Source organism: Chlorocebus sabaeus, chromosome 2, assembly GCF_047675955.1.
Source record: "Chlorocebus sabaeus isolate Y175 chromosome 2, mChlSab1.0.hap1, whole genome shotgun sequence".
In the NCBI taxonomy this organism is placed as follows: domain Eukaryota; kingdom Metazoa; phylum Chordata; class Mammalia; order Primates; family Cercopithecidae; genus Chlorocebus; species Chlorocebus sabaeus.
In genome coordinates this window covers 76,083,037-76,108,263 of record NC_132905.1, presented here as the reverse complement: position 1 = coordinate 76,108,263, position 25,227 = coordinate 76,083,037, and the positions used below count along the sequence as shown (strand labels likewise).

The window sequence follows — 25,227 nt, the reverse complement described above, 5'->3', positions numbered from 1 at the left end:
CTGTGTGAGCATCAGCTTCCAGAGGTGTCTGTTTCTTTTTTCTGTGTATTCTCGTGCCAGTCTTTTAACACTCCAGTCTGCCTCCTTGCTTTCATCTGTGTGGAGGTGATCTTTTCTTATTTTCTGACAGTTGAAGTTACTCACTCTGGGGGAGAAAGGACGATGGGAAAGCCAGCAACCACTTGCCATGTAAGTGGTAGCAAAGCTGGATTTGATTTATTAGACCTGATATTAGGATTCCAGATTATTGTAAGCAAGAAAGGGCTTGTATTCTTTGTGGAGGATCACGTGACAAGGGATTGGCCACTCTACCGTGGAAATGACTCGAAACTAAGTTGCCAAAGAGGGGGTAGTTGGAGGGCAGTGTCTAGATAAAAGGGCACCAACAAAGATGAAGGAAAGGATGTTAAGGAGAGAGAAGCAACAGAGAAGAGTGCCCTCAGACATGCTCACAGAAGAAAATCAGGAAGTCAATTGGGGAAAAAAAAGTTTGTGTAGATGCCTTCTCTGTCTACGTCCTGTTGCTCAGAGCGGGAAAGAAGCAATCTGATATTTTACTACAGGCAAATAGACATGGCTTCATAGATGACACCAAGTGGTGGTAGAATAAAACTGATAACTGGAGTTAAGGAATGAGAATGTAGTTCTTTTTCAAAAGAAACTGACCTGGGAGTATGCTCTTTTGCTTGCTCAGCTGGAAAAACATTTAAAAGCTCCCTCTTCAAACAGGCAGCTTCAGTAGCCCCAGACCCAGGCGAACTCTTTGTCAGCGTCCAGGCCATTAGGACAGGATTTTAAAACAGGATTCTCACATCACGGCTGTACGTTGGAACACTGAATCAGATTATCTTTATCACACGGTCTACACTCTATTCCCTCTCTTGTTCTGGTTTTATGCATTTCTGTGCTAGACTTTGAATACATAATTTGTCAATAGAGCACAGATTTTGTGAATCAGGCACATCCATGTTAAATCTGGGTCCATCATTTCCCACATGGTGACATCATGCCTATTAGCTAAGCTTAGTCTCTATCCTCCTCTACGAAATGACGGTAATGCAACGTACTCCCTGGGGCTCTTATGAGGCTCCTGGGGCTATTATGAGGCTCCTGGGGCTATTATGAGGCTTAGGGATGACATCTGCGAGGGGCTTGGCACCAATGGGCATTCAATGAATGCTACTTGGGTATTGAGACTATGGACTCAATTTAGACAAGGATTTTTCATGTGATTTAGCTGGTTACTATATACAACAAAACAGAAGAGATCACAATGTGATAGTTGGCTAAAACAGTCTGAGTCATACTTAAGTGAATTCTGGTCGGGGCCTTAGAAATAGACAAAGGAAAAGTGAGAGCCAGGCTGGGACATCTTCAACAAAAGCTTGCCATGATTCTTGTTAAAGTGTTGGGAGGATTCTGATGGGTGGCCTTTAGTCTGACATATTTCAGCCTCGACTCTCTTTCTCATCATCTTATTGAACTATAATTCACATACCATACAATTCACTCATTTAAACTGTACAATTTAATAGTTTTTAGTGTATTCACAGAGGAGTGCCACCATCACCACAGGCAATTTGAGGGCATTTTCATCACTTCAAAAAGAAACTTCTCTGCTTCTCCCTCCCCCAGCCCTAGGCAACCACTAATCTACATCCTTTCTCTGTAGATTTTCTCGTTCTGGGTATTTTATACAAATGGAATCATACATTATGTGGTCTTTTGTGACTGGTTTCTTTCACTTAACATAATGTCTTCAAAGTTCATCCATGCTGTATCACGTATCAGTACTTCATTTCTTCTTATGACCAAATACTATTCCATTGGATGGTATACCTTATTTCGTTTGTCTATTCATCAGTCGATGGACATTTGGGTTGTCTCCACCTTTTGGCCATTATGAATGTTGTTGCTGTAAACATATGTGCATAAGGCCGGGTGCGGTGGCTCAGGCCTGTAATCCCAGCACTTCGGGAGGACGATGCCGGAGGATCATGAGGTCAGAAGATGGAGACTATCCTGGCTAACACGGTGAAAACCCGTCTCTACTAAAAATACAAAAAATTAGCTGGGCATGGTGGCTCCAGCCTGTAATCCCAGCACTAAGGGAGGCCGAGACAGGCATATCATGAGGTCAGGAGATCGAGACCATCCTGGCTAACATGGTGAAACCCCATCTCTACTAAAAATACAAAAAAATTAGCCGGGAGTGGTGGCTGGAGCCTGTAGTCCCAGCTACTTGGGAGGCTGAGGCAGGAGAATGGCGTGAACCTGGGAGGTGGAGCTTGCAGTGAGCAGAGATGGCGCCACTGCACTCCAGCCTGGGTGACAGAGCAAGACTCCATCTCAAAAATAAAAATAAAAGAAAGTGCATAAGTATTTGTGTGGGCATTAAAAATAAAAAATTTTGGCCGGGCACGGTGGCCCACACCTGTAATCCCAGCACTTTGGGAGGCCGAGGTGGGTGGATCACGAGGTCAGGAGATCGAGACCATCCTGACTAACACAGTGCAACCCTGTCTCTACTAAAAATACAAACAATTAGCCGGGCACGGTGGCAGGCACCTGTAGTTCCAGCTACTCAGGAGGCTGAGGCAGGAGAATGGCGTGAACCCGGGAGGCGGAGCTTGCAGTGAACCAAGATCGCACCACTGCACTCCAGCCTGGGCGACAGAGCGAGACTCCGTGTCAATAAATAAATAAATAAATAAATTCCCTTGAGTATGTGCCTAGGAGTAGAATTGCTGGGTTTCAGCCTTCTCTTGGTTTTCCTGTTACAGGGAAGATCAAGAGTTAAGGACTCTACCCTTATCCCCCTAAAAACTTTCCTGTAAGAATCCTAAGTTAATAATGACTGAGCACCTACTACATACCGGCTACTATTCTAGGCACTGGACCGCTTTGCTAGGCACATCTCTCCCGGGTCAAGATGGAGCCTGACACTAGTGACAACTTTTATTCACAACAGGCATAATTGTAAGCTACCTTATGGGAACGTCTGGTATGCCCAACTTATAGGATTGCTTTGATACTTTGAGTATCATGCTTTTTCTATTTGCTTGTGTACGTCTGCCTTTAGCTAGAGGCTGTAAATGTGGATCAAAAATAAAGATGTAGGGCCGGGGGCACGGTGGCTCATGCCTGTAATCCCAACGCTTTGGGAGGCCGAGGCGGGCAGATCACTTGAGGTCAGGAGTTCAAGACCAGCCTGGTCAACATAGTGAAACCCTGTCTCTACTGAAAATACAAAAATTAGCCAGGCGTGGTGGTGCATGCCTGTAATCCCAGCTACTTGGGCGGCTAAGACAGGAGAATCGCTTGAACCTGGGAGGCAGAGGTTGTAATGAGCCAAGATCGCACCACTGCACTCCAGCCTGGGTGATAGAGGGAGACTCTGTCTCAAAATAAATAAATAAATAAAATTTAAAAATAAAGATAAAGATGTATGACTTTCTTTGTTGTTGTTGTTGTTGTTGTTTTGAGACAGGATTTCACTCTGTAGTCCAGGCTGGAGTGCTGTGGCACGATCCTAGCTCACTGCAGCCTTGAACTCCTGGGCTGAAGAGATCATCTTGCCTCAGCCTCCCAGACAACTGGGACAACAGGTGCACACCATCATGGCTGGCGAATTTTTTTATTTTTATTTTTATTTTTTAGAGACAGGGCCTTGCTGTGTTGCTCAGGCTGGTCATAAACTCCTGGCTTCAAGCGATCCTTCCGCTTTGACCTCCCAAAGTGCTGGGATTGCAGGCATGAGCCTCCACACCCGGTGCAGACGTACAACTTTTAAAAATGAAGAGAGGAACTCATGGGCACTACTGGCATACATCTAAGAATAAAATGTGAACAAGCTGGTGGTTGTATTATAACAACTTGGTTAATACCATATGGTATTGATGAGATGCTCCCAACTCATCTTGGAGTAACTGAACGATGCTACCTGACAAGTAGATATGAGTAGGAAGTGGAAGTATACAGGTGCTGGGGTGGGGCAAGGAGGCTTTCCAGGCATGGAGAAAAGTGTAAACTAAGACATAGCTTATGTGAGAAATAAGCGCAGTACAAGTAGTCTAGTGTTGCTGTATCATAAGGGCTTCTGGGATAAAGAATCTTCAAAGAAGGAGAGATATAATTGCTTAATATACGGCTCACCAATGGGATTATGCCATGATTTATAACTGTCCCCCAGATAGCTGTGTGACATCAGATAAGCCATTAACATCTCTGTGCCTCATTTGTCATCAAATGCTGCGTGGGAATAAAATGTCATGAATTATCTCCTTTCTAAAGTGACACATGAATTGCTGAAAAAAGAAAAATTAAGTTCTAAAGAACTTTCTTTCTTTCTTTCTTTCTTTTTTTGAGACAGAGTCTCGCCCAGGCTGTCCCCCAGGCTAGAGTGCAGTGGCACGATCTCGGCTCACTGCAAGCTCCGCCTCCCAGGTTCAAGGGATTCTCCTGCCTCAGCCTCCCAAGTAGCTGGGACTACAGGCGCCCACCACCACGCCCGGCTGATTTTTTGTATTTTTAGTGGAAACGGGGTTTCATCGTGTTAGCCAGGATGGTCTCGATCTCCTGCCCTCATGATCCGTCCGCCTCGTCCTCCCAAAGTGCTGGGGTGCTGGGATTACAGGCATGAGCCACCACACCCGGCCTAAGAACTTTCTAATATTGTCCTATATGTAGCCAAGTCTTGTGCAGATAAAATGATATAGAGGAGATGTGTCATAGATTAGACTCTAGATTAAACAGATTAAAGTTAAAAAACCCTTTAAGAAGTGAAGGACTTTCTAACTGACTGGCAACTGATGCCTCAAGGATGCTATGCCACTCATGCCATGACCTGGAGAAAACATTTCCCAAACCCCAAGCTCAAGTCTGCACTTATCCTTCTCCAACAACACCCTTCATGACTCATGGAAAGGGCACACCTTCTATCTAACCGTAAATCCTCCTGTAATAGTTGTTTTGGAACATTTGGTGTGTCTGTGAACATCATGGATTGTTCATAATGTTCTGAGCCCATCCAGCCATCCGGTAGTACCAATTTCTTCACAGATCATATGGTTACTATGAACTTCTGTAACATTTGGCTGTTTCCAGGTCTTTAAGATCTTAGAGGATGCTCCATCGGGAGCCACATCACATTTTATTCTGAGATGTACACCAACAGTAGTCACAAGTTCCTCTCTTCCTATTTGAAGGCTGTACATCTTTATCTTTGATCTGTGTTTACTGCCTCTACCTCATGGCAGCCATACACAAGCAAATTGAAGGAGCACTCCCAGTACCACAGCAACCCTTTAAGTTGGGCAAATGCCAGCCAACATATGCCAGCCTCCAGAGCCTTTGCTCTCATTTACAATTTCACATAGAGCAATAAGGAAGACCAAGAGGTTGCCTTGATGCCTACACACAACTATTCCTAAATAGTGGACTCAGGCATAAACATATGTAAATACAAGGAGCAAAGAGACAGGGCATTTCTGATTCTTGCATCCATTTGATTCACCTGCAAGGTTGTCTTGGTTCTTTAACAGTCATCCCCATGAAAGAGCAACAAGAACATGGAAATGAGCAGGGAACAAGGCATGGTGGGATCTGTAAGACCTTAAATGTAAGGGGCACAGAAAGTAAAGACAGAGGCTCACTGTGATATCAAAGCACAGGTTTAAATTAAGTAACTGAAAGTCTATGTTCCAAAATTGCTCTAAGATTATACAACAGTGGATTCTCCATCGCAATGCTCCCTGAGAAGGGCTTATGCTAACACCAGTCCATAGCTGTTAATGAAGGGGAGTGAAACTTTCACCTGTGCTGGTATATCTACTGTTGACTTATGTGGTACAGAGGTTGCCTAAATTATCACTATTTGTGACATAAAAATTTGAAAGTTGTAATATCTACTAAAGTTTGCACAGTGGCTATCATTGAGGGAATGCCATTTCCCAAATTGAATTCATAGGATAAGCCTGTGTTTGGAATTTAAATTTTTATTATGAGCATTGGTTAAGTACAGTTGATCCTTGAACAATGAGGGGGTTAGAGGCACTGAGACTTTGCATGTAACTTTTGACTCCCCCAAATCTTAACTACTAATAGCTGACTGTTAACTGGAAGCCTTACCAATAGCATGAAGAGCTAACACATATTTTGCATGCTATATGTATTATATACTGTATTCTTGCAATAAAATATGCTAATGAAAAAATGTTATTAAGAAAATCATAAGAAAGAAAATATATTTACTGTTCATTAAATGGAAATGGATCACAAAAGTCTTCATCCTCATCATCTGCAGGTTGTATAGGCTGAGGAAGAGAAGGAGAAGGAGACGTTGGTCTCGCTCTCTCAGGGGTGGCAGAGACAGAAGAAATGGAGGAGGTAGAAGGGAAGTCAGGAGAGGCAGGCACACTTGGTGTAACTTTTCTTGAGAAAAATCCCCTATAAGTGATCTGTGCTGTTCAAACCCATGCTGTTCAAGGGCCAACTGTATTCTGTTTTCATCTGCATCAGAATTCTTTACTTCTCCAGTCATGGGTTACCAAATTACTACAGTTTTATTGTTTTAAGTAATATGTTTACATATTTTAAAAATGATGAATACATATATTACTAAGACAATAAAACTAGACCACCAATCCATAGAGCGTTCTGTTTTTCTTTTGGTAAAATAAAACACCAGAAAACAACCCTACTAGTAGGCCTGTGTGCCCACCTTCCTGTGTTCTGAGTGTTGGCTGCGAAAAGCCCACAACTACCCCATTGGATGGAGAATTGTCCTCCGTAGACTTGGGCTGCCTCACTGTAAGTTGCCTTGGGTGGTATGTATCCACCCAACCATGGGGAGCACACACCCAGTTAATTGATTGGTGTGAAAATCCTGCTTTTTTGCCTTAAGTTGGAACAATTTTCCTGGTGTCATTCCTGTTCCTAAACTTCTTATGACCTCAGGCTGAAGCCAGACTTCCGCTGTAACCATAACTGGCATTTGCTTCTCCTCCTGCCCTTTTCTGCTTCGCTCACCTTCTTGCTAGTTTCTTCCTAAACAGTCCCTCAATAAACCACTTGCATTAGAACCTCTATCTCAGGTTCTGCCTCCAGGACTCTGTGAAAGCATCCACTAGTCCCAAATGGCAATAAAGATTAAAAAATGTTAAAATAAAAGGATTTAACCGCTTTCAAATAGAGGGCACTCATTTACAAAGTAGTAAAGGATACACATTTAATTATATAAAAATATGCATAGATGTTTGGAAATTTTGACATGTAGTCACAGAATAATGTGAAAATTATATACAATTATTGACATTCAAATAGCAGAAACATAGAAAGTCAAAGGTTGGCCATGGATGACCCTCATCAAGGGCAAATGTGTGCATCTATGCCCTTATATTTAATGGCAATGAACTTGTCAGCTACATCCTGTTTGACATTTACAGAATGATGTGTGATAATGGGATTGATGAATTCATTAGCATTATGAATCATTCATAAATGGAATCTTTAGCACATTTTGTTAAGTGTGAACTAAAATACATTGTTTGGGGAGGACAAAGATTACAAATGTTTCAAATTGGGTTCCCAAAGGGCAAGGACAATTAAACAGTCACTTTCCACCCTAAATGATGGAAAGGTGGAATGTACTTCTTCTCAGTCATGTTATGCTCCTGTGGTCAGTTGGGCCAGAGGAGTTTAGGAAAATCCAGAGAAGTACGAAGCTTGAGGATGAGCATAAAGCTAAACACCAGGCACTGAGTCAGACACTGGACAGGAAGTTCTTTTCTGATTTTTCAAATGAAAAGACTGTACAGTTGAGATTAAGGTTCATTAATTTATTGATTCAACCAGTATTTAGAGAGCTTCTCTTACGTGCTGGATCCTGTGGTTGTTGCTGCAGTTACAGAGATGAAGAGGCAGGAAAGCTCCCAAGCCAAGTATGCAGGATTGTGTCATTTCTCATTCCATGCTTTTTGCTAATCATGTCTGGGGGTTTATAGGCTGTGTCTACATTTGTGTGGTTTCCTACATATTTCAAATATTTAAAAATATCCAAGCCCCTTCCCATTGCCTTAAACTCTTCAGTTAATTCATATTCCAGAATTGGCACAGGGAAAAATGGATCTCTTCTTTCTCCCAGGAAAAAAACCCCACAAGCCTATAGTTCTGGTAAATTAATGTGTGAATATTCTTCATTAACTATTCTGTATCTTATTTTTTTCCCCTGAAAAATGAAAATGTTACTTATGCCCCTGAGAGTACTTTGGTGAATATTAGTATCCAAGGTGTAAAATTCTTTGAGATTCTGGGGAACAAGAACTCCCCCATGGAGAGATTAAACTATCTTCTGTTATACATTATAGAGTTCACTATCTTGATATATTTCCTCTTGTTAATCTCTAACCCATCCAATAACCATAGCGGCTAGAACACAGCTATTCAGGAGGCTGAAACAGAAGGATTGCTTGAGCCTGGGAGGTTGAGGCTGCAGTGAGCTGAGATGGCACCATTGCCTTCCAGCCTGGGTAAGAGAGTGAGATCCTGCCTCAAAAAAAAAAAAAAGAAAAAGAAAAAGAAAAAGAAAAAGAAACTTGACCAGTGTGTTTGTGCTGGTGTCAGTTTAATGCCTATAGAGACCCTTGGAATTTATAGGATGTTGAATTTTTAAAAATTCATTTGTATTAAGTAGACATTTTATAAAAGAGTAAATACCAACTAAAATAATAATATTTTATCTGATGTTACCAAAGGGTTCTTCTTTTCAACATTCCATCCCTGAGTAAGTTAACTTCTGAGGAATGAATTATATTACCTAGCAACCTCCATCCATCTTACCACATTGTTAAAAGCCTACATTCTGCAAATAATTCACATAATGAAACAATGGGCATAGATTAAGTTATACATTTAATTAATATATACATAATTAAATTATATATACCAAGAAACATTACACTTTTAAACAATTATAACCAAATTCATTGCTTATTTGTTCTAAATTGATATTTACATCTTTATTGTTAATTTCTAAGAAAAACCTTAATAAGCAAAATAACCTAGGAGTATCCTGAATTAGCAAATGTATGTTTTATAGAAATTCTACATTTTATAGATTCTATCACTGCCTCTGTAGTATATACATTTTTATATTTACTGATTCACTGGTATCCTATAAATAGTCTGGATTTTTAGTATAATTTGTACTGCTAGAATTGGTCCTCAGGTGTGCATATCAGAAGACAAACACAGTGATGGTTGACATACAGCAGGCTTTTAGCTCACTAAAAATGCTTTTTTTAAAAGCAGGTTCAAAATTGGAAGCATGAATTGAAACAACGCAGAAATAACATGTTTGCTTATAGTGGATAAGTTTTGTACTATTTTATAGAAAACTTCTGCAAATTTAAGACAAGTTACCGAGCTTGTTGACAAGTTATGAGGCCATATGAAAAGCAAAGACAACATAAAACTAGGCACTGTAAAAAAGTAAAAGGAAATTAAAGTTGGTCATTGCAATTTAATTAAGACAATAGTTTGAATGCAAATGAAGACATAAGACTAATTCAATGGAACATTAGAAATTGTCTTGCTTGGTTCTGTAATTTATATAGGCAGAAATGGAGACATACTGAGGTTAAGTTTTCATCCAAAGTCACCATTAGACAGTGGCAGAGCTGACTTCTCTCTCCTGTTGAGTCTTCTTTTCACTGCATGACATTGCCTCTTATAAACAGGACGTGGTGCCAGTTAATTGTAATTGCTTAAGAAAAAGCAATTGAAAAAATGGTGAATTGTAATTACATATGGGCTGAAATAACATTAGTATAATCAGGACGATTTGGGGGAGGAAACACCAATCTAGAACATCTATTTCAACCTTAGTAAGCCGGAATGACAATCTACAACTTTATTTTTTAACCGTTATCACTTACTGGTGTAATGAAACAAATGCTACCAGTAAAATTTATTTATTAAATCAAATCTTTAAAAAAATGTGTATACATGTTTAAATCACATTGTACAAAGGAAAGAAAAGGGGTTGTATTGTTTTCAGGCATAAAATCATTTCCTTCTTCCTTTTAATTTGATGTGAGACCAGCTTGTTTCATAGTCAAATTCGTATGGAAATGCCCAGAGAGGGCAAAACAAGGAGCTTAACAGATGTCATTTTGCTCTTCTATGAAGCTAAATAGAACTGTAGTTTATTGAATGATTTCTCTTACTTCTACCTCTGCTTGAATGTAGATTGGGGGTGGATAATAGCTGAGTTCAATTTAATTTGTTCATTTACTCTCCATTTGATTTATTTATATCATATGATAAATTAATCAGTTTGTTTTAATCTACACTCTGTGTAGGGTTTACAATAAGAACATCATTTAAAGTATGGAGTGCAACTCTTACAGGTTATATATATTCATTTTATTTTATGAAAATGTAATGTCATACACTTATACATTTAATTATATATACCAAATATTTATAACAGTTCATCAAGCTTGACATTTTTTGAAACAAGAATAAAATAACAAGAAAGTCAGAAGAAAAGTACAAAGAATTTTTGCTCCCTGTCCTCATCCATTTGAAAGCAAATTGCCAACACGATGCCTTATGACCCCAGAATGCCTTGGTAGATTACAAATGAAGACACTCTCATACAACAAAATACAACCATTGAAATCAGGAAATTAACCTTGATATTATTAACATCAAGCTTGCCAGTTGGCCCAATTATGTCCTGTGTAGAAAGAGGATCCAGTTTAGAATCATGGGCTGCATTTTACTGCCCTGTTTCTTAAGCATTTGTAGGCTTTGGAAAGTTTAAATTTTTTCTTGAATTTCATAAATTTGACAATTCTGAAACTCATGGGCTAAGTATTTTGTGGACTATCTCTCAATATGGATTTGGCTGATTTTGTCTCATGATAAAATCCATGCATCTTTGGCAGGGATATCACAGAAATAATGCTGCTCCCTCATTGCATGCTGTCTGTGGTACACAACTGTGACTTGTTCAATTACTGATGATGTCTCTGTGATAACTGGGTTAAGGTGGTGATTGCCAGGTTTCTTCACAGTAGTTTATTCTTTCCTCTTTAAGAAATAATAAGTATTTCATGGTGAAGTACTTTAAAACTCTGCAAAAATTTCATTCCTCTTCAAACTTTCATGTTATTCATTTCTTTCTTTATATCTTTTCTTTCTTTCCTTCTTTTTTTTTTTTTTTTTTTTTTTTTTTTTTTTTTTTTTTGAGACAGAGTTTCACTCTTGTCACTCAGGCTGGAGTGCAATGGCATGATCACGGCTCACTGCAACCTCTGCCTTCTGGGTTCAAGTGATTCTCATGTCTCAGCCTCCCGAGTAACTGGGATTACAGGCACCCACCACCATACCCAGCTAATTTTTGTACTTTTAGTAGAGACAGGATTTCACCAGGTTGGCCAGGCTGGTCACGAGCTCCTGACCTCAGGTGATCCACCTGCCTTGGCCTCCGAAAGTGCTGGGATTACAGGCATGAGCCACCACACCTGGCCTCTTTCTTTATACCTTTATAGATTTGTGGTCTACTTATTTAATGGACTAAAATCCACTACTATGATTATTTATTTTAAAGTTCAAATTGTTGCCGTGGGAGCCACTTTGATTGCTTTTGTTATCTTTTGACATTTCTCTTACTACTATTCTTTAAGTATTTCCTGACTTTCTGGTACAGAAAATATTCTAGGCTCATTTTGTATTTTTTCTTTCCCATCCGGGAATTGGTCACTTTGCTAAAGGGTCCTGTTTCTTTTTAATGAGAATAGTATTTAGAAGCCAAGATTTGGGTGCTAAATGTACTCATTATTCTTGTGGTGTCACTGCCTCCAGACTGTTTCAGAGGACAAAAACTAAGGAATATATAATAATATGCAGACATGCATCCATATATCTGTTACTCATATGTCTACATTTATATAAATTTATAAATTCATACCAATTCCTTCCATTTCAGTTCAACACCACTGAATTCATTCTGTTTTTCTTTCATTTCAATATCTATAGCTTTCTTCTCTGACAGTAAGAAACCTGATTTGCCAATTATACCAAATGTATTTATTTATTTTATCACACGTGTTTCCCTCCAACAGTCCACGGTATGTGGCTAAGCTTCCATTGCCACTCTGCTCTCCACCCTCCATGGATGCTATCTCATTCTGCTTGGGCTCTGCTGGCCTCTGCCAGGCCATCCCTCCATGAAGATGCTTTCTTTCTTTTTTTTCTTTTTTGAGATGGAGTCTCACTCTGTTGCCCAGGCTGGAGTGCAGTTGCACAATCTCTGCTCACTGCAAGGTCCGCCTCCCAGGTTCACACCATTCTCTAGCCTCAGCCTCCCAAGTAACTGGGACAGACTACAGGTGCCCGCCACCACGCCCAGCCAATTTTTTGTATTTTGAGTAGAGACAGGGTTTCACCATGTTAGCCAGGATGATCTTGATCTCCTGACCTCGTGATGCGCCTGCCTAGGCCTCCCGAAGTGCTGGGATTACAGGTGTGAGCCACCATACCCGGCCTTTTTATAGTGCCTTTTTATTTCTTTGCTACTGAGAAATAGTCCTGGACTTTTTGATGCTGCCTTACTGTAACATCAATGTTAATATTTGTAAATATTTTCCACAGGTGTTATTTTAAGTCATTTGTTGCTTTACTAAGTCACAGAGTACCATACATTTTATATGAAGGATAGGGATCCATTTCCTCAAAATATAACTGCTAGTAAGACAGAAGCATAGTGTGATGGTTTATTTTAGGTGTCAACTTGACTGGATTAATGGATACCTACATAACCGGTAAGGCATTATGTCTGGGTGCGGCACACTACAGGAGATTGGTATGTCAGTAGATGGACTAAGTGGGGAGGATCCACCCTCAACACGGGTGAGCACCATCCAATCAGCTGGGGGCCCAGATAGAACAAAAAGGCAGAGAAAACGTGAATTTGATTTCTCTCTTTTCTGGAGCTGGAACACCCTCTTCTCCTGGCCTTGGACATCAGAATCCCAGATTTTCCAGCATTTGGGCTCCAGGACTCATACAAGAAGCAGCCCCCTGTGTAATCAGGCTATAAGCCTCAGACTGAGAGTTACACCGTCAGCTTCTTTGGTTCTGAGGCTTTCTGACTTGGGCTGACCGGTGCTGCCAGCTCTCCTGATTCTCCAGCTTACAGACACCCTATAGTGGGACTTCTTAGCTTCCCTGATCATGTGAGCCAATTCCCCTAATATATTTCTTGTTATCTATCTGCCTGTCTATCTATCTATCTATCTATCTATCTATCTATCTATCTATCTATCTATCTATCTGTCTGTCATTGGCATCCAAACCAGAGTGACTCCCTCTTGAATAAAGGCTGAATGAAGTGAGACCTTCTACACTTCCAGGAAGTTAGGCACTCCTGGTCACAAGATGTTTATGATTGAGGGAACAAGTTAATTATGCCAACTGAATAAGACCCAGAACTTAAGGAAATGTTCTGACGTCCAGATATCTTAAGAACAGACCAGGCAGGGTGGTGCACGCCTATAATCCCAACACTTTGGGAGACTGAGGGAGGTGGATCACTTGACCAGACTGGGCAACATAGTGCAACTCCATCTCTCCAAAAAATACAAACATTAGCCAAGGGTGATGGCACACAACGGTGGTCCCAGCTACTCAGAAGGTTGAGGTGGGAGGATTACCTGAGTATGGGACATCCAGGCTGCAGTGAGCCATGATCGTGCCACTGCACCCCAGCCTATGCAACAGAATAAAAAGCATTCTTAGCTTAGGAATAGGTTTCACTTTAAAGATTATAGTACAACCATAAATTCTTGCTGATATCAATAGGTAAACAAGAGAAGAACGATACTTATAGACTGTTACAAGCTAATCACAAGCCTTTGTATAATAATAAAGCACATTATTCTTAGTCCTAACATTGTATATAAGCAAGCATTATGTTTGACATGGGGGCATTCCTTCTCTTGCTTTCTGAGGATGCCCTACTCTGTAATAAGAGTAGTCTCTAACAAACTATCTTAATTTCACTGTACTCTGCTACTCACACTGAATTCTTTCCTGTCTGAGATCCAAGAACCCACTCCTGGGGTCTGGGATGAGACCCTTTTTCCAGTAACATCTATCTATCTATCATCTATCTCCTGCCTATTGGTTCTATCTCTTTGGAGAACTCTGATACACATAGTAAAGTTGAGATTAACACACAGAAGCAGGTCATGGATTATTCAGGTGGAACCACAGGGGACATTTGGTTAGGATTATATGATTAATGCCCTACCATCTCATGTCACTGATCAATGGTCACTTCTTTCCTGAGCATTAGCATGTCTCTAAGATTTGCTCTTATCTATCAAATGAATGCAGAATGCCATTAATGTGATAAACTTCAACAGGTCCCACAGAATTTTTACAGTCTATTGTGTCAAGTTGTACCTAAGGCAGATTTTTTACTTTACGGATCAATGATTGGATAGATCAAAATGAATCCTTTAAAGCTATCATTTTTGTCAGTTTGCTGCAGTTGTCTTACAGGCTCAATGAAATTGTGTTTCCTAGAGTCCAAAAACCTGGGAGGTGACCACCGACTCTTCTAGATGAGCTGGTGTTCTCTGGTTAACTACCTGCTCATGTTCATTCCATGAAGGAGAGACCTCCCTTTTTGACTTTGAATACCACTGGTGACAATTGTGCTTCTATTTCACTTTGTGGAATGCTTGAGGTGATTTTTACAGAATTCTTTTTGGAAATGTTAGTAGTTGTGGGACAAATGGCTCATTGTTAAACCTGGAGCTGGAAGACCTGGATTTGAATGCAGATATTGCCAGTTATTAGCAGCGTGACCTCAGTTTCTTCAGTAAAATAGGATATTATCATTGTCTGACAAAGTTTTTTTTGAGCCTCAGTTAAAACAACGTTAAGTTAAAGTCATTTCAGTACTTGAAAATGCCATGCAAATGTGAGGCACTATTAGTATTTTGTAAAAAGTCATTTCTTTAAAGGGAAGACAATTCATGAAGAAAAAATTCAAATGAAAGCAAAGTAATAAATGAAATTACCTTAAGAACTGATGAGAGAATTCTGATTTTGTAGATGGAAATTTGTTTTTGAATTTAATGAATATACATATATTTACTCCTTTAAGTAGCTATTTGATGTTTCAAAAAGATTCAAACATTTAAATTGCAAAAAGTCTTTTTCTTGCTTTAAAAGCAAGTTTAACTTCAGGGACAATATGCCTATTCATTACCCAAATCTTTCCTAAGCAGTAACAGCCTTAAGAGTCTATTAATGTAAGGGGGGGTGTTAAGTCTTATTCAAAATGAATTAAACCCCTGACTCCAAGTCAGCTAGTTTATATTCTAAGATAATGAAAATTAAGAACAATGATTTAGTGACTCCAGAAGACTCAATCAAATATGATCAGAAAAAGGCCAATTATCGTAACTCTTTTAGCCAATACTAACTTCAGAATGTGTCAAATTCTACATCTTGGAAAAACTGTGTTGACTTCAGCAGACAAAAGAAGTTTTCTTCCCCCATTAACAAACCTTCTAGGTTAGACAAGAGGAAGAAGCATTTAATTGGCATTATTCTAAAAATAATCAAACAATTCAACAAACACATATTTTATAATGATTTTGTATTAAAATAGAACTGGTTTTACTTAATTGGTTGTAATTTAAAGTTCAAAATCTTAAAAATATATTCGTTGTAAAAATTTCACCAGGTTCTGTGTTATGTCTTTTCAATTTTCCTTGAAACAGTTGCTCATTATGATATTTAAATTCTTGTATCTTACATTTGAAAATTAGTACTGATTTTTAATACAAAAAATCCTATTGAAACAGCTTAAAATCTTAGCGAAGTCTTTTTACTTTTCATAATATATGTTATACATATTTTATATACAAATAAATAATAAACATATATATTTTTTAATTTTAAAGTTTTTGAAACAGGATCTTGCTCTGTCATCCAAACTGGAGTGTAGTGGCACAATCTTGGCTCACTGCAACCTCAGCTTCCCAGGTTCAAGTGATTCTTCTGCCTCAGCCTCTCAAGTAGTTGGAATTATAGGCGTGCACCATCATGCCTGGCTAATTTTTGTGTTTTTAGTAGAGACGGGGTTTCACCATGTAGGCCAGGTTGGTTTTGAACTCCTGACCTCAAGTGGTCCACCCGCCTCAGCCTCCCACTCTGTATAATATACTGTAATAGTCTGTACAAACAAAAGCATGTATAGAATTTTGGCATTTGTGTTGAAAATATGGCCACAGATTTCTGCTTATGTACATGGAAAGATCACCTTGTATTCTAGTAAAATGCTGCACCCAACTCTGTATAATATACTGTAATAGTCTGTACAAACAAAAGCATGTATAGAATTTTGGCATTTGTGTTGAAAATATGGCCACAGATTTCTGCTGATGTACATGGAAAGATCACCTTGTATTCTAGTTTTAGGTTTCAGCAATTTCACCACTGACCATTTTACTGAAATCATATAGTGCTGTAGGTAGTCAGATAATGAGATGCCACTCAAAAGGCCTGAAATACTTGGGGTTGCATAATGGGGATGTATATACTACGTTGCAGGGTAATTCCAAAATTTGGGGGAAGGATTAATAAAATGTTTCTCTTGTCAACTGAATAATGATGAGGTTCATAAATTTGGAAAGGTGAGCTTTGTTTTTTATAAAGAATTGCAGCCCTCAGGTGGCCATTCTGACAGGGTGGGAAGTGTAGCCTCCTGCCAGAAGCCAGAAACAGGCACTCCGAGGGAGGGAAGAATAAGACAGGAATTTATACTGAATGAGGTAGCTGAATATACATGTTTGTTTGTTTGTTTGTTTTTTTAGACAGAGTCTCGCTCTGTCACACAGGCTGGAGTGCAGTGGCACAATCTCAGCTCACTGCAACCTCTGCCTCCTGGGTTCAAGTGATACTCCTGCCACAGCCTCCCGAGTAGCTGGGATTACAGGCACCTGCCACCATGCCTGGCTTATTTTTGCATTTTTAATAGAGATGGGGTTTCACCATGTTGGCCAGGCAGCTCTCAAATTCCTGACCTCAAGTGATCCATCTGTCTCGGCCTCCCAATTGTTTGTTTTTGAGGCAGAGTCTCACTGTTGCCCAGGCTGGAGTTCAGGGGCCCCATCTTGGCTCACTGCAACCTCTGCCTCCCAGGTTCAAGTGATTCTTATGCCTCGGCCTCTCAAGTAGCTGGGGTTACAGGCGTGTGCCACCAAGCCCGGACAATTTTTGTATTTTTAGTAGAGATGGAGTTTTGCCATGTTGGCCAGGCTGGTCTTGAACTTCTGGCCTCAAGTGATCCTCCTGTCTCAGACTCCCAAAATGCTGGGATTACAGCATGAGCCACCATGCTCCACCTGAATATACATATTTAATCAGCTACAGGAAAAGGCACAAATATATGAAAGGAGAAACATGCACATACACAGTTGAGCTTCATGCCTGTCCATGGGCCTCATGTTCAAAATATGGTGGCATTAGTATAATCTGAGGATGGAGTTTTCAGCCCTCTGACTCAAAAGGTGAAGCAGGGAACACAAAAACCCTTACTATGCATCCTCTATAAACTGGCCAGAGCCATTTCATGTTCGATGTTCTCTTGTCAGGAAGGAAAGCTGAGTGGTCGTTTTGTCAAAACTGCAAAAGGAAGGACAGTCACAAGGTTGGTGGAAATCACTGGTGGAGCCAGCCTTTCCCGAGGGCTGGTTTCTGTTTAACCCCTAAGAAAGAAAGCCTCATGACTGTTAGCAAGGTTGCAGGGGAGGTGAACGAGGCATGTTCAATCTTCCATGTCATCATGGCCAGGAGTGCAGTTTTCAAGGTTTCTCTGTGGTACCCTTCGCCAAGAGATGGTTCTGTTCAGCTGGTTGGGGGGCTCAGGATTTTATTTTTATTTCTCACTCTTAAGGGGAACATCAACTTAGTGTCTTGTCCATGAGACTGAAATGTCTTCCAGTTGTCTTCAAGAAGAATATCCTCATTTGAGTTTCCCTGAAAGCAGAGGGCCTGAGACAAGTATGTGGGCTCAGGTAGTTTCTTTGGGAGTGAATCCCAGGAAGCAGAAGTGAGAGAGTAGAGCCATGGGAAAACGTGGAGTTACTGAGGTATAGCTACCTCTATGAACAACTGGGGCTCCATTCTGTTGAAGAGCTGCTAAGAAACTTTGTGAAATCCCTCAGAGATGTTTTAGGGAAGGACAGGGAGACTGGGACACCCATCTATTAATTTTGTGTCTCCCATTGATTGTGGGTTTTGCTAGTGACACTTTGGCACCATGCACTTCCAAGTGTGCCTGTTTAGGGAAGAGGCGGGCTGCATTGCTTTGAGTGACTGCAGAGAAAGTCCAGATTGTGAGATGCCACAGCACAGCTTGAGGTGGGATGCTGGTTACTTGCACAGACTTGTCCTTCACAGCTGTGCTGAAATCTGGTGGTCTAGGGAAGTGGTTGAGGCACCGCAAGTGTCTGCTACAGATAAGAGAAAGCAAATAGTATAAGAGAAGTTATTATCCATTTATTTCTAATAGAGTTAAGGGAATGTCATAGCTGTAGGGTCACGGTCTGTACAGAGTGGTGTATGAGATGAAAATGTGCTACCCCGAAATATGCCGAAATAAAGATTACTTTGAACGGATCATTTTTAGACACTGGACACAAGAGAAGTTTTGAAAACACAAAAATTTCTCTTTTGTAAGGGAAACTTACACCTATAAAGAAAAATCTCCATTTGTAAGTGTGTCTCCCTCTGTGTACCAAGAAGGGAAATATGATTAAATTACTAGAGACCCATCCACCTAAGTCTGCATAACAAGCCTTACTCTTCTTTACTGTGCTTTTTCTGCTCACCTCCCCATTACTGGCCTTCCCAACACCCTTCTTTCTTTGTTTCAGCAGAAGTTGGTACTTAAGGCTGAATTCTAAGTCATCTCTTGGAGATTTGCTCATTTCTTTGGGTATCTCCCAGTATACATGAGGTGTACATGTTATTAAACTTCTGTTTGCTCTATTATGCAGCCACAAAAAAGGATGAGTTTGTGTCCTTTGTAGGGACATGGATGAAGCTGGAAACCATCGTTCTCAACAAACTATCACAAGGACAGAAAACCAAACACCACATGTTCTCACTCATAGGTGGGAATTGAACAATGAGATCACTTGGACACAGGGCAGGGAACATCACACACCAGGGCCTGTCATGGGGTGGGGGGAGTGGGGAGGGATAGCATAAGGAGAAATACCTAATGTACATGACAAATTAATGGGTGCAGCACACCAACATGACACATGTATACATATGTAACAAACCTGCACGTTGTGCACATGTACCCTAGAACTTAAAGTATAATAATAAAAAAATAAAAATAAATAAACTTCCTTTTGCTTTTCTCTTGTTAATGTGTGTTCTGTTACTGGGTCCATCTCAACTAAGAACTCTGAAAGTTAGAAAGAAAATTATTTTTCCTCCCCTACAGTTTAAAATGAGAGTTAAAGGCATTTTCTTGTATTACACAGAAGAGGAAGAATGCTGTGATTTTTCATGATTAATGATGAGTATCGAAATTGATGTCTTTCTGTAATGGCTGCAGCCTAATTAGCTATCCTGATTTGAAGAAAGCAGGTTTTCAGAAACACAGTGTCATATGTTCTGATCCTAAGTTCATTAAGTAACCACTGATCTGCAATTTGGTATCCCAGATGGACCTACCCTCAGGAAGTGAATGTCCTGTGCAAATGGCCATTTTTCAGATAAAACTCCCAAGATATGGAATAGTGTTGTAGAAAAAAACTGGGTTCTTGTCATGCGACCAGGAAAATGTAGACATGCAGGTGCATTGTAGGGTGAGTAGGGCAGGGTTTATTGAGTGAAAAGAAAACGGGAAACAGGAACTCTCAGCAAAGAGAGAGTCCTGCCAGCAGGTCTCTTGCCTCACAGACTGAATCCCAGGTCACCACCCAGGAACTAAAGAGGCCAGGCTCCTCCCTGCTGCAAAAAGTGCGGACTTCCCAAGGCTCCACCCTGTCCTCTCGGTGCACAGGTGGGCATTATTCAGAATCAGTCGGGAAAGGGCAGGTTTCATCTGGGACCAGCAGTTTGGTTTTTCAGCCTTCAAGCTGTTTTATGCTTGGAAGTGGGGGCCCTTTCACCAGGGACCCATGGCTGGCTTCTGTCTCTATCAATAGCATATTTCAGTGCAGGGTTGAGGCAGCCTCTTGGAGGCTTATTATCATGTATCAAATTCTTATCCCAGAGAAAATCAGAGTTGTGATTTGAAGGGTTATTAGGGTAATTGCATCTGAGATTTTGAATAATCATCAACAGTCACTTAATCTGCATCCCTTATTTTATAAAAAGGCTAGTAGACATTAATAATTGACCTAACATCAAATCGTTTGTGAATGGACAGGCTGGAACTCTTCAGACTGGAATTCAGTTCAATACTCTGCAATGGCATCATAGATAATATGCATTTGTCAATTTGCATAATCAATATTTTATTTTTGTACCATGCAGGGTCATTGTTTAAGTAGACAGTGATATACTTCCTGACCTTTAGAATTTTAAATCACTAGGCTTAGTGAAATCCCCCAAACACATTTAAAAACTAGTAGAAAGGCATATGAATACAAGCATTTTGGAGTGTTTTGAATACCAAAAGCCAAAACCAGTACAGGTAAATGACAAGCATCGTTTAAAAAGAATGTCTGAACAGCTGGCTGAATAAATTGGCCAAAGCTGAAACACTCTTTTCCCTTGTCTGTGAAATTTTTCTTTCTAGAAGTGAGGGACTCCCTTGAGGGAAAGAGGATAACAGGTAAGCATATTCACTGTTTGCCACGTCTAGAAATAAAATGCTGCATATGTATTCATATGTATGATATATAACACACAACTAAACTTTTTTTTTTTTTTGAGACAATGTCTGTTTGTTGCCCAGGCTGGAATGCACAGGTGCAGTCACAGCTCATGGCTCACAGCCCACCTCCTGGGCTCGAGATCCTCCCACCTCAGCCTTCCGAGGAGCTGGGACCATAGGTGCACACTACCATGCCTGGCTAATTTTTAATTTTTTTTGTAGAAATAGGGATCCCACTACGTTGCCCAGGCTGACCTTGAATTACTGGCCTCAAGCAATCCTCTGGCCTTGGCCTCCCAAAGTGCTGAGATTACAGGTGTGAGCCTCTGCCTCCAGCCACAAGTAAACTTTTGAATCCAAGGAGACACATGGTGCAGGGTCCAGACTGCTGTGACCATCCTATGTCAGGGCAAGTCTAGCACTTCACTATTTCTGAAACAGGGGCTGGGCTTGGTGGCTCACGCTTGTAATCCCAGTACTTTGGGAGGCCAAGGCAGGCGGATCACCTGAGGTCCAGAGTTCGAGACCAACTTCGCCAACATGGTGGAACCCTGTCTCTACTAAAATTACAAAAATTAGCCTGGCATGGTGGTGGGCTCCCGTAATCCCAGCTACTAGGGAGGCTGAGGCAGGGGAAACGCTTGAACCCAGAGGCGGAGGTTGCAGTGAGCCGAGATTATGCCCCTGCACTCCAGCCTGGGTGACACAATGAGATACTATCTTAATAAACAAACAAACAAACAAAAAAAGGAAAGAAAGAAAAAGAAATTTCTGAAACAAAAGAACACACCAGTCCCTGAAATTAGATTTCATATAAGTACTTTGTGACTTTGGTTTATACTTTTGTTGCTAGGGACATGGAATTTCCATTTTTACCTCCAGCTTGAAACCACCCGTAAGCCAGTGTCTCCCAATGGCTAGCCGAGAACATTTCCTAGTCTGTTTGGGAAGGAGACAGAACCTCATTTTCCTTTCTACATTCCCTATGAGTCACTCGAAGTCCTTGAAATCATATTTCCCAGGAATAACAAATGAACCAATCTAAACTCAGTGGGGATGATAGATTTTCTTGAGGTCCTCTGGATTTCCTAGACCCAAGGATTGGTATTTGTGGTAGTGGGTGATGCCCACGGGTGAAGGAGACCTGTTACTGTATTCAGAACCCTGAGAGTTCATTCTGTCCTTCACTTGAAGGAAAAATATCAATAGGTAACAGCACCCCTTAGACTTGCTCTTTCTTCTGTGGATGCCCTTTTCTGGCCAAGGGCATTTGAAAGAAATCAGTGAGAGACCCAGGACATAGGGGCTGGGGAAGGAGTAGAGACTGACATCAGCTCTTTCCTGGAAAGGTTAACAGAAACTACAGGGCATGATTTATTGAAATAATCAGGATGAAAATGCTTGTATATGCTAATCTTATTTTTTATTTTATTTTATTTTATTTTATTTTGAGACAGGCTCTCCCTCTGACACCCAGGCTGGAATGCAGTGGCGTGATCTTGGCTCACTGCAACCTCTGCCTCCGAATTCATGTGATTCTCCTGCCTCAGCCTCCTGAGTAGCTGGGATTACAGGTGCACGCCACCATACCTGGCTAATTTTTTTTTTTTTCCAGTAGAGATGGGGTTTCACCATATTGGTTAGGCTTGTCTGGATCTCCTGACTTCAGGTGATCCGCCCGCCTAGGCCTCCCAAAGTGCTGGGATTATAGGTGTGAGCCAGTGTGCCAGGCCTAATCTTATGTTTTAATTTCAAATATTATTTTTATAGTTAATGTTCACATCCCTTATTTATTGAATGAAAACAATGCAATGGGTTAGATAAGTGCTAGAACTAATGCTCTATAATAAACTCTAAAAAACCCTTTCATTGTGGAAAATGTCAAGCCTATTTAAAGGGAGTGAGAATAGCATAATGAACCTGGGTACCCATCTAATCTTGCTCCAACGATTATACGATATCAGTTCACAGTCAATTTTATTTGATCTGTATCTCTCTCTGTCCCTTCTCAAATTATTTCAAAGGAAATACTGGACATATTTAGATTTACCTTTAATCTTTTTTTTTTTTTTTTTTTTTTTTTAGATACAGGGTCTCACTCTGTTGCCCAGGGCTGGAGCACAGTGGCAAATCATGCATTATTCACTGCAGACTTGAACTCCTGACCTCAAGCAATCTTTCTACCTTGACCTCCCAAAGTGCTGGGATTACAGGAGTGAGTCACTGTGTTTAGCCTAGGCTTACCTTTAATGTTTTTGATAAGTTATTTTTTAGTGTCATTTTGATAAAATAATTGTACCTAAAATTTACTAATGTGTTGGTATTGTCTATCACCCAATCTATGATCAAATTTTACTGATTCGTTCATAACTGACCCCAGAATTGTTTTGTTTGAATCACTGTAACTGAGTCTCTATTACAAAGATCATACTATGTTTGTTTTACCTACTTTCCCTTTCCCCTTGTCCTTTTCTTTCTCTATGCATACTTGCTTGCATGTCGTTATTTCAGTAAAGGGTGGTCACTAATAATTGATTAACTTCATATCCTAGTCCGCAGGGGTGCCTATCAGGTTGATGAACTTGTTTTTTTTCTTTTAAAGAACCATGATCCTTAGGTTATGCAGACCTCCTTGAAGGTGCCCAGAAATTTGGGTAGAGGGATGCAAACAGCTTTGATCACTGCGAGAATTTCATCTCCCATATACCCACCTTACTCATACAAGTCCTCAGTTATATTCAAAGGCAGGGCAGATTTGAGAGATTGTCTCTTCTTCCCTCTTGCTTTGGTCAAGCTTTCTCTGTTCCTGAGTGCTGATGTGTGAGTGTTTGGCTTACCGTACATCAGGTGCACAGACCTAAATTTGGAGATTCTATAACATCAAGACCCGCATGACGTTCACATACTGGATTAGGCTGATGACTCATATATCTCTTTTTTAATGTGTGACCATTTCTAGTCTCTTTCTCCCTCCCCTGCCTTTTTTGTTTGTTTGTTTTATTGGCAATTTCTTGGTTATTAATAGTCTTGTTTAAAGTGAAGTATTGTCATTTAAGTTTATATATCAATGTTGTCATTATTTGTTTATTTGAAACAAAATTTTTGCCAAGACAGTCATGCGATTGCCCACCTGTCCTGTTTTTCCACCATCAGTTTTAACTGTGTGTGTCCCTGGATCATCAGGAAGCATTGACTGAGAATCTTTTCCTCTTAATCTGCCTTACTATTTTCTAATGTAGCTACCGATCAAACTTAGTAGTAACCCACTCATTTTGTGTGTAGGCAAAAGCAACTATGAATAAATAGAAGTTTCCCACAGTGGGTAAATTTGTGGACCTGGGTTTGAAACCTGATGACACTTCCTGGCTATGCCCCCTTGGGCCAGGGATTAACTGCTCTCACTTTTAGTTCCCTCAACCCTCAGGTGCATGTGATTTTATTCAGTACCTGATATGGTTTGGCTCTGTGTCCCCACCTAACTCTCCTCTTGTAGCTCCCATAATTCCCATGTGTTGTGGGAGGGGCCCAGGGAGAGGTGATTGAATCATGGGGGCGGGTCTTTCCTGTGCTGTTCTTGTGATAGTGAATGGGTCTCATGAGATCTGACGGTTTTAAAAATAGGAGTCTTCCTGCACAAGTTCTCTCTTTGCCTGCTCCCATCCACATAAGATGTGACTTCCTCCTTCTTGCCCTCTGCTATGATTGTGTGTCCTCCCCAGCCACATGGAACTGTAAGTCCAATAAACCTCTTTCTTTTTTAATTGCCCAGTCTTGGGTATATCTTTTTTTTTTTTTTTTTGAGACGGAGTCTCGCTTACTACAACCTCCACCTCCCGGGTTCAAGCGATTCTTCTGCCTCAGCCTCCCGAGTAGCTGGGACTACAGGCATCCACCACCACTTCCGGCTAATTTTTGTATTTTTAGTAGAGACGGGGTTTCACCATATTGGCCAGGCTGGTCTCGAACTCCTGACCTTGTGATCCACCTGCCTTGGCCTCCCAAAGTGCTGGGATTACAGGCTTGAGCCACCGAGCCCAGTCTGGGTATATCTTTATCAGCAGCATGAGGACAGACCAATACAGTAATTTGGTACCAGGTGGTGGAGTGGTACTGTAAAAGTACCTGAAAATGTGGAGGTGACTTTGAAACCAGGTAACAGGCAGAGGTTGGAACAGTTTGGAGGGCTCAGAAGACAGGAAAATGGGAAAGTTTAAAACTCCCTAGAGAGTTGTTGAATGGCGTTGACCAAAATATTGATAATGATATGGACAATGAAATCCAGGCTGAGGTGGTCTCAG

The 25,227-nt window shown here is 40.6% G+C and overlaps 1 long non-coding RNA gene across 6 annotated transcripts in view; it reads left to right on the top strand.

Moving 5' to 3' along the window:
- LOC103217700 (uncharacterized) overlaps positions 1 to 25,227 on the top strand; it is a 326,662-nt gene that overhangs the window by 24,069 nt on the left and 277,366 nt on the right. For all 6 annotated transcript variants that reach the window (XR_012090630.1, XR_012090627.1, XR_012090631.1 and 3 more), the window contains exon 4: positions 23,015 to 23,144. This is a non-coding gene — a long non-coding RNA (uncharacterized lncRNA). The remainder of the gene's footprint in view (positions 1 to 23,014; positions 23,145 to 25,227) is intronic.